Consider the following 13,045-nt stretch of genomic DNA (forward strand, 5'->3'; position numbering starts at 1 on the left):
CTAAGGACCTGAGCTTCGCAGGTGAGTCATGGCAAAGGGGCACACTCCAAGGAAACACTCCCACAGAGCCCAGGTGAGGGAGCTGCCCCCTGGCATGTTCTGGGCTGTTGGGAGGATAGGGAAAGGTTTGCTCTGGGGTAGTTGAGGGTCTTGGGTTTCAGCATCAGCAGCCCCCAACACACACCTCAAGTTCAAGCCATTGCACAGCAGGAGAATTTTGGGTCTTAGCCATGGAGGAATCTTTGTCACATCAGTGCCAATTTTGGGTGGGTTTGTGATTCCAGGTGGATGCCTCTAGCTCCTTAAAGCACTTCAGCATCTGCCAAGTCTCACTCTTTGACTCAAACCCCCTCAGAGGGGTTGAAAATCACCCCCATTGCTCAGAGGTCCAAGGGAGCTGCAGGAAGCAATCGTCCTCCTGCCAAAGCAGCTCTGCCCCTCATTGCTACACGGCTGCTCCACACACCCTTTCCCTGGGTTCTGCCTTGTGCCTGGGGCAGGCTCTCTCCTACCCTGCTCAGCAGCTCTCCAGTCCACAATTCCCACCTTCCTCCTGCATCTCTGTGTCCAACGCCCTCACCTTTCTCCAGACTCACCGGGCACCCAAAACAGGATGGTGGGGAGCTCAGGACAGGAGCTTTCAGATCATCTCCCCTAAACTGTCCCAAAGCAGCTTCACCCCCCTGTATGAATCCGGCATCCCTGACAGGGAAAGAGTCAAGCTACACAACACATCCCCCTGCTAGTTTGGGCAATGATTGATGGAACCAAGAGCATTCTCTGGAGAGAGGGACGGAGCCAGAGGACAACAAATTGCAGTTCAGGTGCCTTCAGGTCTCCAGGTTCCACCTGCCCAGCTCAGCCTCAAGTTGCAACCATCCCCCAAACCCCTCCCTGAGAGAGGGACCCCCCCCGCTTCAAGCAGCACCAGAGCACAGGGGCTTGAGGTTGCATTGCTGAACCCTCCCCATGCCTTGAGCCCTTGGGAGTGTGTGACTGCCCAGCAAACCCCAACCTGCCCTTATACTGTTTCTAGAGGACAGACAAGCGCTGGCTTTTCTTCATTGATTTGACTGGGTTAAAAAAACAGAAACATTTGTGGGAGGAAATACCTTGTTCCTTCACAATTCAGCATACGAGGGGGCTGTTCTGCTCTCCCTCAGTTGCTCTCTTGAATCAATTTGGAGACATCTTGATAACATAGGATTGAAAATGGCACTGATTGTTTTTCCATTTTTCTTCCAAGCTGCCCTCTTTTCCATACACTCTCTGTGGAAATTTCTGACAAATTCTGTGCTCTGGGATCAACTGTAACTGGTTATTTTGTTGTTACTCAAAGCTTTTATTTTTGTTTTCTCACCAACTTTCCAAAGTTTTCTCGAGTCTGGAGAATCATGGAATCATAGAATGGTTTGGGTTAGAAGGGACCTTAAATGTCACCTCGTTTCACCACCCTGCCATGGTTGAGGACAGATCCCAATAGACCAGATAGCTCCAAGTCCTGACCAGAAAATTTTGACCAGGGGAGGTCAAAAGTGTGACATTTAGGTGCATCTAGAGAATCACATAAAAGCTTGGGAAACACCCCTCAGGGTAATCATGTTCCAGTGCAATTCCATTCCTGATCACAAGAGGCTGTGACCCATCTAAGACCATTCTCTATGTCATGATAAGTATGTTGTTTATAGTGTGAGATTATACCAGAAGCATCCACCTGGAACCACAAACCCAATGAAAACAAGCTTGGGAAGGTGTCAAGCCTGGAGACAAGGCACTTAGGATGGAGTCCCATGGGTTGAATGGTTCCTGCCTAGCACAGGCTCAGCAGTGGGAACGTGGACGGGGTGCATGGGCTGAGCTGGGTTGTTGCCCCTCTGACCAAAACTCTCTGTGCCCCATGACGCAGGTGCTGGTGTGATGGCCCAGGACATCTGCAGCTCCCCAGGGGATGGTGAGTACAGGGATAGGGCTTGTGAAAGGATTTGTGTGGGGCTGGAGATGGGAAGGGGTCCCCAAGTGTGAACTCCTGGAGGAGAAACTCTTTCCCTTGCAGAACGGAGTCTTTTTCGAGCCCTGACAAGAGTTACACTGTCCTGGGCCATCCCTTTGCCGTCTCTGCAGGTGACCTCCCAGCTCCATCCCTCCATATGAAAATCAATGTCACTTTGGATGCAGCACAGGAGGGAGAACAGATTTTGTTTCGGTGCCAAATAGTCATGAAGTCTCCTGTCACCCGAATTGTCTTCTGCAAGGATGGGGTGGAGTTTCACAGCCTGAAAGCCCAACAGAAGAAGGGAACCTACTACATGCTCTTCACCATGACGAGGCGGAGCACGGGGACATACACATGTGGGTACCAGCACAAGGACAACAGCAACCGAGTGAGGAACTCTGCCCTCAGTGCTGCCCAGAACCTGAGAGTCACGGGTGAGTCCTGGCAGTGGGGGATGGGCAGGAAACACTCCCAGGCCCCTCAGAGCCCAGGTGAGTGAGGGGAACCTGCCCTGCCCCACCTCATGGCATATCCCCAGGTAGTTGGGATGCTGGCGGTCAGTGTGCAGTTCAGCCCAGCCCTTGCCACCAGGGACACTCCTTCCAGTCCCAGGAGAGAATCCTGCTCCTCTCCTGCCCCAGCATCATGGAAAGGGGAGAGTGGTGGTACCAGACCTAATGCAGAGCCATAGCTGTGCAGGGCATTCATTTATTGATCCCCACAGCTGACAGATGGTGGATCAGGGGGTCCCCACGGTGGCTGAATCTGTGCAGTACCTGGGGGAACTGCAGATTCTCAGCCTGTGCCTTTCTCCTCCCAGGCAGTGGGTCCAACTCCCAGGCAGGGACAGCCACCAATGGTGAGTGAATCCCTCCCTCACACCCAATGTTCCTCAGTATTGGGCCAAGGCTGCCCAGCTGCCAACCGCAGGACACTGAGAGGTTCATCAGCCAGGACCTCGCTTGGCTCTAAGGGCGTATTCTGCTCTCTGCTTCCACTCCCCATAATTCCCCATCTTCCCCAACAGCTTCTCTGCCCCCAGATACCAATCCCCTGGGCTTTCAGACCTTTTCCCAAGACATTATGATAGGATTGGTGACCATCTCTCTCTTCCTCCTTGCTGCATCCACCTACTGTTTTGTGAGGAAAGGTGAGTGATTTGGGGATATCAAGGGGAAAATCTGAGGCCAAAATTGCACTTAATGCAGAGCTGCTGCTCTCTGACCCATGCTAGTTTAGAACGGCTGGATCCTTACCCCGTTTCACAGGAAGCTGAGCCTCTCAGGCCTTTCATTTTTCAAATGAGGGAAGTAAATCTGCTGAGATGATAAAGACTTTATCAAAGAGGTGCCCCGCACCAGGCACACATTGGCTCCCATCCTGTGCACAGCTGCTGAGAGCCTGGGAGAGGCCAGGCTGGGAAAGGGGATTCACTGTTTTATAAACTGGGCTTGAAAAATCCCTCTCTGAGTGAGATGTGGATCACCTTCACTGCACAGTCCAGAGCATGGAAAGTCAGGGCTGTACAGGAACTCTGCCTCCCACCTCTCTCTTTCTTTTCCTTGCAGGAGCCTGCAGAGAGAGATGCCAAAGGTGAGCAGCAATCCCTGTGGGCTGGGGGCTGGGGGTTGATGGAGACGGGGCATCCTAGGCCCCCTGGAGTGGTCCTTGGGCAGGGGCAGCCTGGTCTTTGCTCATGGGTGGATTCCCCCATGGTGCAGGCAGGGAGGAGCAGGGCTTGCCCTGGCCTTGACTCCAGCCATGGACCCTATGCAAGACAGAATCATCCATGGCAATGACTCCAAAGAGCTCATCAGGGTCTGGACACAGACTCCAAAACCCTTTCCCCCAACTCTCTCCAGACAGCAGCAAGTTCCCAGCCACGAGGCTGAAGGGACTGATGACAATGAAATACACTGTGAGTACCAACTCCCCATTCTGGTTGACCCCCTCTTGTGTCCTGGCTGCCTCTGGCATCATCAGCAACCCAGAGACCACTGACTGGCCATGCCGCAGCGTCAGGAGCTGCACTGAGTTACAGGGACCTGCCCCAAACCCCCTTTCCATCATCTCCATCTCCTCCTCTCATTGCAGGGCCTTTCCCACTTCCACATGCAATCCCAGCAATTTATCTCCCAGTGGGATTTGCAAAACAACTCCCATTGAACAAGGGCAGATTTCTCCCCATGCTGTTGCTCCCCAGCTTCTTCCCTGCACACACAGCCTGCAGAGGAAAGGTGACAACAGATCCCCATTCCTGCTCTGCATCCACAGATGGAAGGGCAGCTTTCACTGCTGCCAGGAGTGGGGTGAGATTAGGGGCAAACAGGGCAGGGGATTCAGTGCTGACCCCAGGGATCTGCTGTTCAAAGGCAGAGTGGTGTTTGTCCCTCTCAGAATGGGAAGCAAGGGCTCACTCTGTGCTTTTTGCCCCCCACCAGACTCCACCATTGCCCATGTTGGATGGAACAAGGTGAGTTGTGGCACAGCCTTGGTGCCAAACCAGGGAGCAGGGCCTGGGCATGGGATGTGGGTCTCAGGGTCTGTGCCAGTGGCTTGGGCTGGGGAGTCCCACAGGGCCATTTCCACCAAGAACTGAAGGGATGCACTTGTAGATATTTATGAGATAGATTTTCATCCAAGGAAAATATTTTATTTTCTCAGTATCATCTGTAAATATTTTCCCTGGAAAAAATACTTCATGATGGAATGTCACATGTAAAATTTAGGGGTTTAAACTGGGGGAAAATAACCAAACCAAAACTGAAGGCAAAGGGCCCAACTCCCTGCAGCTGTCCTGTAGCCCAGGACCAGAGGCTTGTGCAGGGCTTGCAGCCAGCAGGGGAAATAACGGGCTTTCCTTTTTCTCTCTAAAGCCTCGTGTGCAAGAGCTGAACAGCAGCACAACCTATGCCCCGGTGAGGTCCGCCCACAGTCAGCCCAGGGAGCACTCCAGCATGGCCAGTGCCCAGGGAGAGTCACCCAGCCCAGCCTGTTCTCTCTGACAGAGCTCCTGAGCTGGGAAAATGGGGCTGGGGCATCCAGGCTGGGCTTGCTTGGGTTTTGCTGGGCTGGGCAAGGGCTGGGAGCTGGGAGCCTTGGAGCTGCTCCTTCAGCTCCTCCTCTCACCGTGTTCTTCCCCTTTCCCTTCTCAACCCCACTTCCACCCCCCATGGCTCAGGGGGTTTACAGACATTCCCTGCAGCTCCCAGTGGCTTTGTCCCTGTCCCCAGGAACCTGCCCTGTGCCAACCCCTGGGCTTGTCTGCATCACTTCTGGTAGGGAATTGCCAGCACTTGGCTTGGCAGGGCAACACCTCCCCACAAGCCCTGGCCATGCCAACATGTCCACATCCAGCCCTTCCACCAGGCCCAGCCCTTCCCACACCCATTAGTAGTGTGTTCTGGATGCCTTGAACCAAAAAGATCTCTGTGACTTGCACAAGTATCAACAATGTCTGATGGATAAATCCATATCAAATCTATTCCCTATATTGCACACGTGAGCACCTCGAGTGAAGACATCTCCATTCCCCTGTGTCAAAAGGAACCTGTGTGTCCATAAACCCCATGATCCAGCTCCGGGTGGGCTCTTCTCTGTGCCCACACTGATGCTCACCTGGATGCACAGGTGAGAGCATCTGTGTGGGCAGAGAGAAGGGCAACAGACATTATTTTCCTGGTCACCCATGAGGTGACTTTCTTCAGCTTTGCTGGCTTATATGCTCTTACAGCAGGATCTGCATGTGCTGTTAACACCATGGCACATATCCATTGACACAGTGGGGAGGGCCATGATTTCCTGCCCATCAGAGCCTTTTATGTCCCATAGTTGAGCATAGCCCTGCTGGATTTTGTGATCAGTGTCTATGGGATTCCATAAATCCTTTTCACTCACTATTAATTGAACACATGGAGTACCACCATCCCACGCTCACAAAATCTATGCCAGTACACTCTCCCCAGGCTTCTGCTGCTAAATCGCTAAGAAATGCCATAACTCTTTGGGGTTTTTGGATTTCAGTAAAGCTTTTGATAATGTCTCTCCCAGGATCCTTCTGGACAAACTGTCCAGCCCACAGCTGGTTAAACACATCATGGGGTGGGTGAGCAATTGGCTTATGGGTCGGGCACAAAGGGTGACTGGGGTGACATCAGACTGGCCTCCTGTAACTAGTGGGGTTCCACAGGGCTCCATCTTAGGCCCTGTGCTCTTCAACATCTTCATCAATGACTGGAAGGGACAATGAGCAAGTTTGCAGATGACCCAAAACTGGGAGGATCTGTTGACTCCCTCATAGGTAGGGAGGCCCTGCAGAGAGACCTCAATAAATCAGAGGGCTGGGAATCATCAACCATAGGAAGTTCAACAAGGGGAAGTTCCAGATTCTGCCCCTGAGACGGGGCAACCTTGGATATATGGACAGACTGAGAATGAGATGCTCGAAAGCAGTGACAGGAAAGGGACCTGGGGGTCCTGGTCAGTGGCTAGTTGGCTATGAATCAGCAGTGCCCCGGCAACCAGGAGGGCCAACCCTGATCTGGGGGGCATCAGGCCCAGCATCGCCGGCCAGGCCAGGGAGGGGACTGTCCTGCTCTGCTCTGACCTGGGGTGGCCTCACCTCAATATTGGGGCAATTTTGGGGCACCACAATATAAAGAAGACAGTAAGCCATTAGAGAGTGTCTGAAGGAGGGTAACAAAGATGGGGAAGGGCCTTGAGGGGAAGCTGTATGAGGAGTGGCTGAGGGCACTTGGTATGTTCAGCTGGAGAACAGGAGACTGAGGGGAGACTTCATTGCAGTTACAACTTCCTTGTGAGGGGAAGAGGAGGGGCAGGCACTGTCTGTTCTCTGTGGTGACCAGTGACAGGACCTGAGGGAATGGCCTAAAATTGTGTCAGAGGAGGGTTAGGCTGGGCACTGAACAGGTTCCCCAGGTCATGGCCTCAAGGCTTGCCAGAGCTGAAGAAGCGTTTGGATGATACTTTTGGGCACATGGTCTGACTCTTGGGAATGGTCCTGTGCAAGGCCAGGAGTAGAACTTAATGATCCTTGCGGGGCCCCTTCCAACTCAGCACAGTCTGTGATTCTGTGATTCGTGATTCTGTGAACCTTTCCTTTTTCCAAAGCTCATGTTCTACACATTGCTGATCAAAAATGTTCCTCTGGACTTGCCCCACCACAAACATCCCCACAAGACTGCAAGAGATACCAAGGGCCCACTATACCCACAAACACTTCACATGCACCCAGGATCACCAGCTTTTCACCTCTGTCATTCTGGCTTCCTGCACTGCTCCTGGTCATTTTTTCTTCTCTCCTTTCCTTTGGGAACCACAGAGCTCCCATGCTTTGGCAGTTTCCAAGGCCAGCCCCCTCACTGGATGTTGAGCAGCCTCCATGGCTGATGTTAGGAACATTTGAAACCATCACTGGCTGGTGAGGAGAGGGGGGTGTGATGCTTGTGTGCAGCCAAGAGAACAACAGCTGGATATCACCCTCACATCTGCATCTCAACACGTCCCAGCCATGTGCACCCTCAGCCCAGACACCTCCCATGTCCTGGGCTCATCCCCAACACTGCGGGCAGCAGAGCAGGGGGGACCGGTGCCATAGGGAGGGCTTGGAAGGTCTCTGCTGGTCCTGGCTTTGGCCAGATCCATGTGCACACTAGGGTCACTGTGTCACTCCCAGCCCGGTGGGGGCCAGTGTTCCCTGTGCATGGGCACAGCTCCAGGTGTCCCAGCAGGCAGAGGCTGGAAAGCACTGATGGATGCACCAGGGAGCCCCTGGGGCATGGCCACAGCCCCTGTTTGGCACCAGCGGGTGCAGCCTGGATCACACCGGTGATGCAGGTGCATCCCAGCTCTGTTCCCAGCATGTTGGCCCCATCCAGAGGAGGCCACAAGGACAATCAGAGGGTTGGAGCACCTCTGCTCTGAGGAAAGGCTGAGAGAGTTGGGGTTGCTCAGCCTGGAGAAGAGAAAGCTCTGGGTAGGCCTCAGTGCAGCCAGGCAGGACCTGAAGGGGCCCAGAAGATGAGACAGTATTCAGCAGGGCCTGTGGAGAGAGGAGAAGGGGGATGGCTTTGAACTGGAGGAGATCCATTTAGGTGAGATCTAAGGAAGGTGTTTCTTTCCAGTGAGGGTGGAGAGGCCCTAGCACAGGCTGTGCACAGGGGCTGTAGATGCCCCATCCCTGGGAACACTGAAGGACAGGTTGGATGGGACCCTGAGCAGCCTGGTCTGGTGGAAGGTTGCTCAGGCTGGAATGAGATGATCTTTAGGGTCCCTGCTAAGCCAAACTATTCCAGGATTCCATCATTGTATGGTCTCCATCCCCCACTGTGGAGTGGCCCTAGAACTCACATGATCCCACAGCTCCCAGAGCCGTGATGTCACAGCCCATGTTCCCCCTGGAACTGCCAGTGCCCAGTGATGAGCACAACACACCCTGGGGGATGACCAGGAAGAGACATCCCTGTTTCATGGGAGAAGTTCCACAGTTCAAGGAAGTCTGTGGAAGACTCTGCCATATGAAAGTTGGACTGGGTTTTTATAGTTATAAAGTGATGGACTGGTAGTCACAGATTTACAGGTCAGTGAGAAGATTATCTGTCAAATGCTGCTTCAAAAAGCAGGATGTGTGTTTGAGGTTTGGTGAACCAGGCTGGTTTTAGCACAATTCAACACCAAAACAGCACCCTGGTGCCAGCAGAAGTTGCATGAGAGCTTGTATTGTTTGCATTCTCTGATCTAGGTATTATTGGGTTAGAACATCCTGCTACAGAATCCCCCTGTGAAGTGCTACTACAGGTACCTCTGGCCTCCAGGCTTTAACAGCATCCACTGTACATGTGCATGTTATTGCTGAGTATATTGGCATCATAGATTGAAAAGAGATGTTGGAATTTTCTTTCTCTTCCCTAGGGTCCCACTCCCACCCCCCCCATCTATTTCTTCCAGAATGGGGAGAGTCGGGGGGGGGGGGGGGGGGAGAGGGGCAGAGCAGGGCCGCACGTGGGGGGCAGCACAGGAGTGGAGAGAGGGGAGGTCTTGCGGGGAAGCACGGTGGCCACAGGGACAGCTGGGGTGTCCTTTGTTTGGGGGCTTTTGGGGTTTGGTCCGGGACCAGACAGAGCAGGAGCCCGGTTCTTGGCTGCCTCTTTCTCTTTTCCTGAGAGGAAGTTTTTCCCCATGGGACACCTCGCAGAGGATGATTGAGAGAGAGAGAGACTGACCCATCTCAGAGCAAGGTATTCTGCTTTCAAGACTGCCTGTGGGAAAAAGGGACTCCATCATTGCTGGCTGCGAGCACATGTGGCTGCGAGCAGCTGCTGAACTGCAGTGACAGTCCTGCCTCCCCCCCCACCCCACCCTGGGTTGCACAGGTTTCTCCCGCCCACCTGGGGATTTGGGGCTTTGTTTTGTTTCTTCTGAAAGTTTTTGATTGCACCATTTGTTGTTTATTCAGATTTTGCTAATAAAAAGCTGTTTGTTTTCCTTTTCCACACTTCCACCTGAAGTCTCTGAATTTCTAAGTTGTAATCTTGTTAAACTAAGACAGTTGGGATACATCAATCTCCCAAGTTTTACTGTAGTTTAAAAGGGTGCTGCCTATATTACAATTACAACTTCAAGTTGTTGCAAAAATATTAATGGCTGGCAATATTAAACAGAGCATCATATGGAATTAATTACCAATTTTGGAAAAAAAGCACTGTTATATCAATGTATGTATTTTTTGAATGATTGGTATCCTCTTGTTTTGGGTTACACAGTACACTCATATATATATTTGTTTATAATGAGTGCCAGCAAAATAACAGCATTATAATAACAGGGTATAACATTAAAATCCAGAGTGTCCATCGCAGTTGGGAACAAACCAAACACATTATTCTACTCATGATGTTACCAGTTTGTGTAGATCAGGATGTTCCCCACCCCTTGAGTCTTACAGCTGTAGGAAAGATGGGATGCAAACCAGGATCCAGAGGCACAATTCATGGACCCTCCTTCTGGGGCAGTGATTGGAGGAGTTCAACAGATTAGTCAGCGACTCCCTTCACTTCCACTCCCACTCCTTAATACAGTTCTTTGGTTGAATTCAGCATTAACAAATATAAACATTCTACCACAGAAGAGTCTGGTTGCCTCAGGGGAATCAAAGGCGTAACAAAACTCAAATCATTCCTACCTACTGATGATGAGAAAAAGCAGTGGTAGTAAAACCCAATAGCCACGGTGCTATTAAGCCGGTATTTGTTTATTACAGCACCGGATGCACGGGTGATAGCTCTGGCATGTGCTGCTCCCCCATCACAGCTTCTGTTTTATCCAGTTAGCTCATACATATTCATTGCATATTTTTACATATTCATAACCTGTGCAAGAATGGGTGGTGCTCTATGTAAATCTCGGTACCCGCCTCCTGGTACCCGAGCACTTCTCTCTGGTGGTCGTCTTGGGTGGTCGTAGGGGATGAAGGCTTAGAGTCTTCCTCTCTGAACTTTCCACCTTGCTCTTAGAGCATCGCAGTCCCTCAGCACCTTCCCGTGGCGACAGCTCCTCATCGGCTGCCTGTCCGCTCGGTGTCCCATTGGCTGTCTATTGGCTACATTTTGCTACATTGCACACTCTCCCATTGGCTGCCCCTTCCCGCCATCATGCACCTTTCCCATTGGCTGCCTCTGGGCAACTCCCCATTGGTTGCTCACCAGCAACACGGCTGCTATCTTAGCAACAGCATGCCAACCTTAAAATTGCACCTATTAAACTACGTCAATTACATGGCAACTTAAGATTTTCCCTTATCAATGGCAACTTAACATTTTCCCTTATCAACTCCCCCCTTTCTTTAAAAATAGTGCAAATTCTTTTGCTTTTATAACATCTTATTCCCATTTGGAGTCTTTTTAAAATATTTTCCTGTTTCAACTTGGTGTCTTATTTCATTCCATTTCCAGTCCCCGTAAGGTAAAGCTTTTACCATTTACAACACCAGAGGGAACACTGGGCCATTAATGCTGGTCATCAGTACTAATAGTCCAATTCCTAGAATGGTAAAAAACAATTTTTTCAACCAGTCAATATCAGGAAGCCACCATGTCAGTTTACTCCATAGTTCTCCAAATCCCCATGAGGTATCTGCTAGGGTTATTTGGTATAAGGTTTTTGTTTGTTCCCATATTTCTGACAGATCAGTGGAAATACATTTATGTTGATTTACATAGCTACAGCAGCTGCTATTGATTACTGTGCACACACACCCTTCTTTGGCATAGAGCATGTCCAAAGCCCTTCTGTTTTGCAAAGTTACCTGTGAAAGGCTGCTTATTTCTAACTGCTGGGCTGCTATAGCATCTGCAGTAGCATTCCACAATGTTTCCATTATGCCAGAAAGATTAACTATTGATTTCTCCAATTCACTTACTCTCAACCAAGGTAAGAACCACCTGGCAAAGCTATGGAATGCAGTCGGTCTCAGGACGAATGGGTTTGGGCTATGTTTAAAATGCTTAAGGAATGTTTGGGTCCACCCTGTTTCTAATTGGGCCATCACGGTAATGGGTGGATAAATGGATCCTAAGGTACATTCACCTTTCCATTCTAAAGGTAAAACCTTTCGTGCAGTGTTCCCACATAACCAGTACCATCCTTTTCCTTGTGGGACAGGCCATCCTCTGAGAGCAGTAGATTTTCCCCTTTTCCTAGTTTGCACTTTATTCCACGTTTGCTGCCCCATAACTCCAATATGAATTACAATAGGGAAACTTCCCCACAAATAGAGTTTCTCCACAACCCTTGTCTTCTGAATTTCCCCCTTTACCGGCTTCAATAGTAGCCTGTGAACATCGTCGCACACAACTAACCGAGGTTTTGTTAGGCACAAATGGGTCAAGATCAAATTCAAATACAAATTGTAAAGCCTGGTCAGTCTGTTAGCTTCATATCGTCCATAGCTAAAGGTGTTCCAATAACTGGGAATCTACTCCGTGAGTTCTTAGGCAACTGAGCGCAGACCCAGCATTTGGACAGATTATAACTGTGGGTAACTTCCTGGAGTAAATTTAAGTATGCATTTTGACCCCAACTTACAGTTCCATCAATGCAACACAGTCCAAGCAAAAGCATACAAATCAATGTTGCATTAATCGCAGGGTTGTGGGTCCAATGGGCTCCGATGTTCATCGTGCTTTCGGAGACCTTTACACTCTGGAGTAGTGTATCCAAGTGGGGTGTTCCCAAACTCAAACAGCAGTGAATGTTGTCAACAGTGGACCATTCCAGCAACAATAAAGTGCTCCTCATGCTCACAGGACTTCAGAGGAGCTGAGGAAACTCCAAGACCAGCTGTTGATAATAGATAAAATGCTTCTATTGTGGGTTTTGGATTGGGTTTTTGGGTTTTCTTGTGAGTTGGTGGTTGGTTGCTTTGTTTGCATTTTTATTTATACAGACCTGCAATATTATTCTTGGCCTCCAAAGGGTGTTTTGTGATTCAGAAACCTTGTGGACATATGGATCCAGGCTCCAAGTTGAGCTGAACTCGCTTAAGCAGCAGGAAGTGATTTGTCTCAGTTGTCATCTATTCCCATCTCTGCTACACCTGGGGCACCCCCAGCAGGCAGGTGGATGTTCAGGAGCCAAGAGCTCAGAGGACCCATTGAGCAGAGCCCTGGTAGCCCCCAGAGCTGCCCCTCATAGCCTTGGTTGCCTCTGCTGCCTGGGAGTCAGGGCTGCTGCTTCCTGGGAACCTTGGCAATGGACTACAGCAGGACGTGCCCTTTTCAGCTCTGGGATCTTCTCCCTTCCACTCTGTCCCTTTGTGTCCTTGCCTTTGTGTAGGCCCTGAGGGCTCGTGGAACTGGTAGCAGTGCTGGCGTCTCTGCAGTAGTGTCTCAGGGGCAATGTCAGAGCCTCCCTGGGGGCACCACCGTGAGCCCGGGGGCTCCTCAGGGCAGGCCAAAGAGCTGGACACCTCTGGGGCCGGGCATGAGGGTGGTGCCAGGGCAGGAGAGCTGACAGGGACTGAGCACCCAGGGCTGT

The sequence above is a fragment of the Pipra filicauda genome, unplaced genomic scaffold (genome assembly GCF_003945595.2).
Source record: "Pipra filicauda isolate LSUMZ 115617 unplaced genomic scaffold, ASM394559v2 scaffold324_size1259732_pilon, whole genome shotgun sequence".
Lineage (NCBI taxonomy): Eukaryota > Metazoa > Chordata > Aves > Passeriformes > Pipridae > Pipra > Pipra filicauda.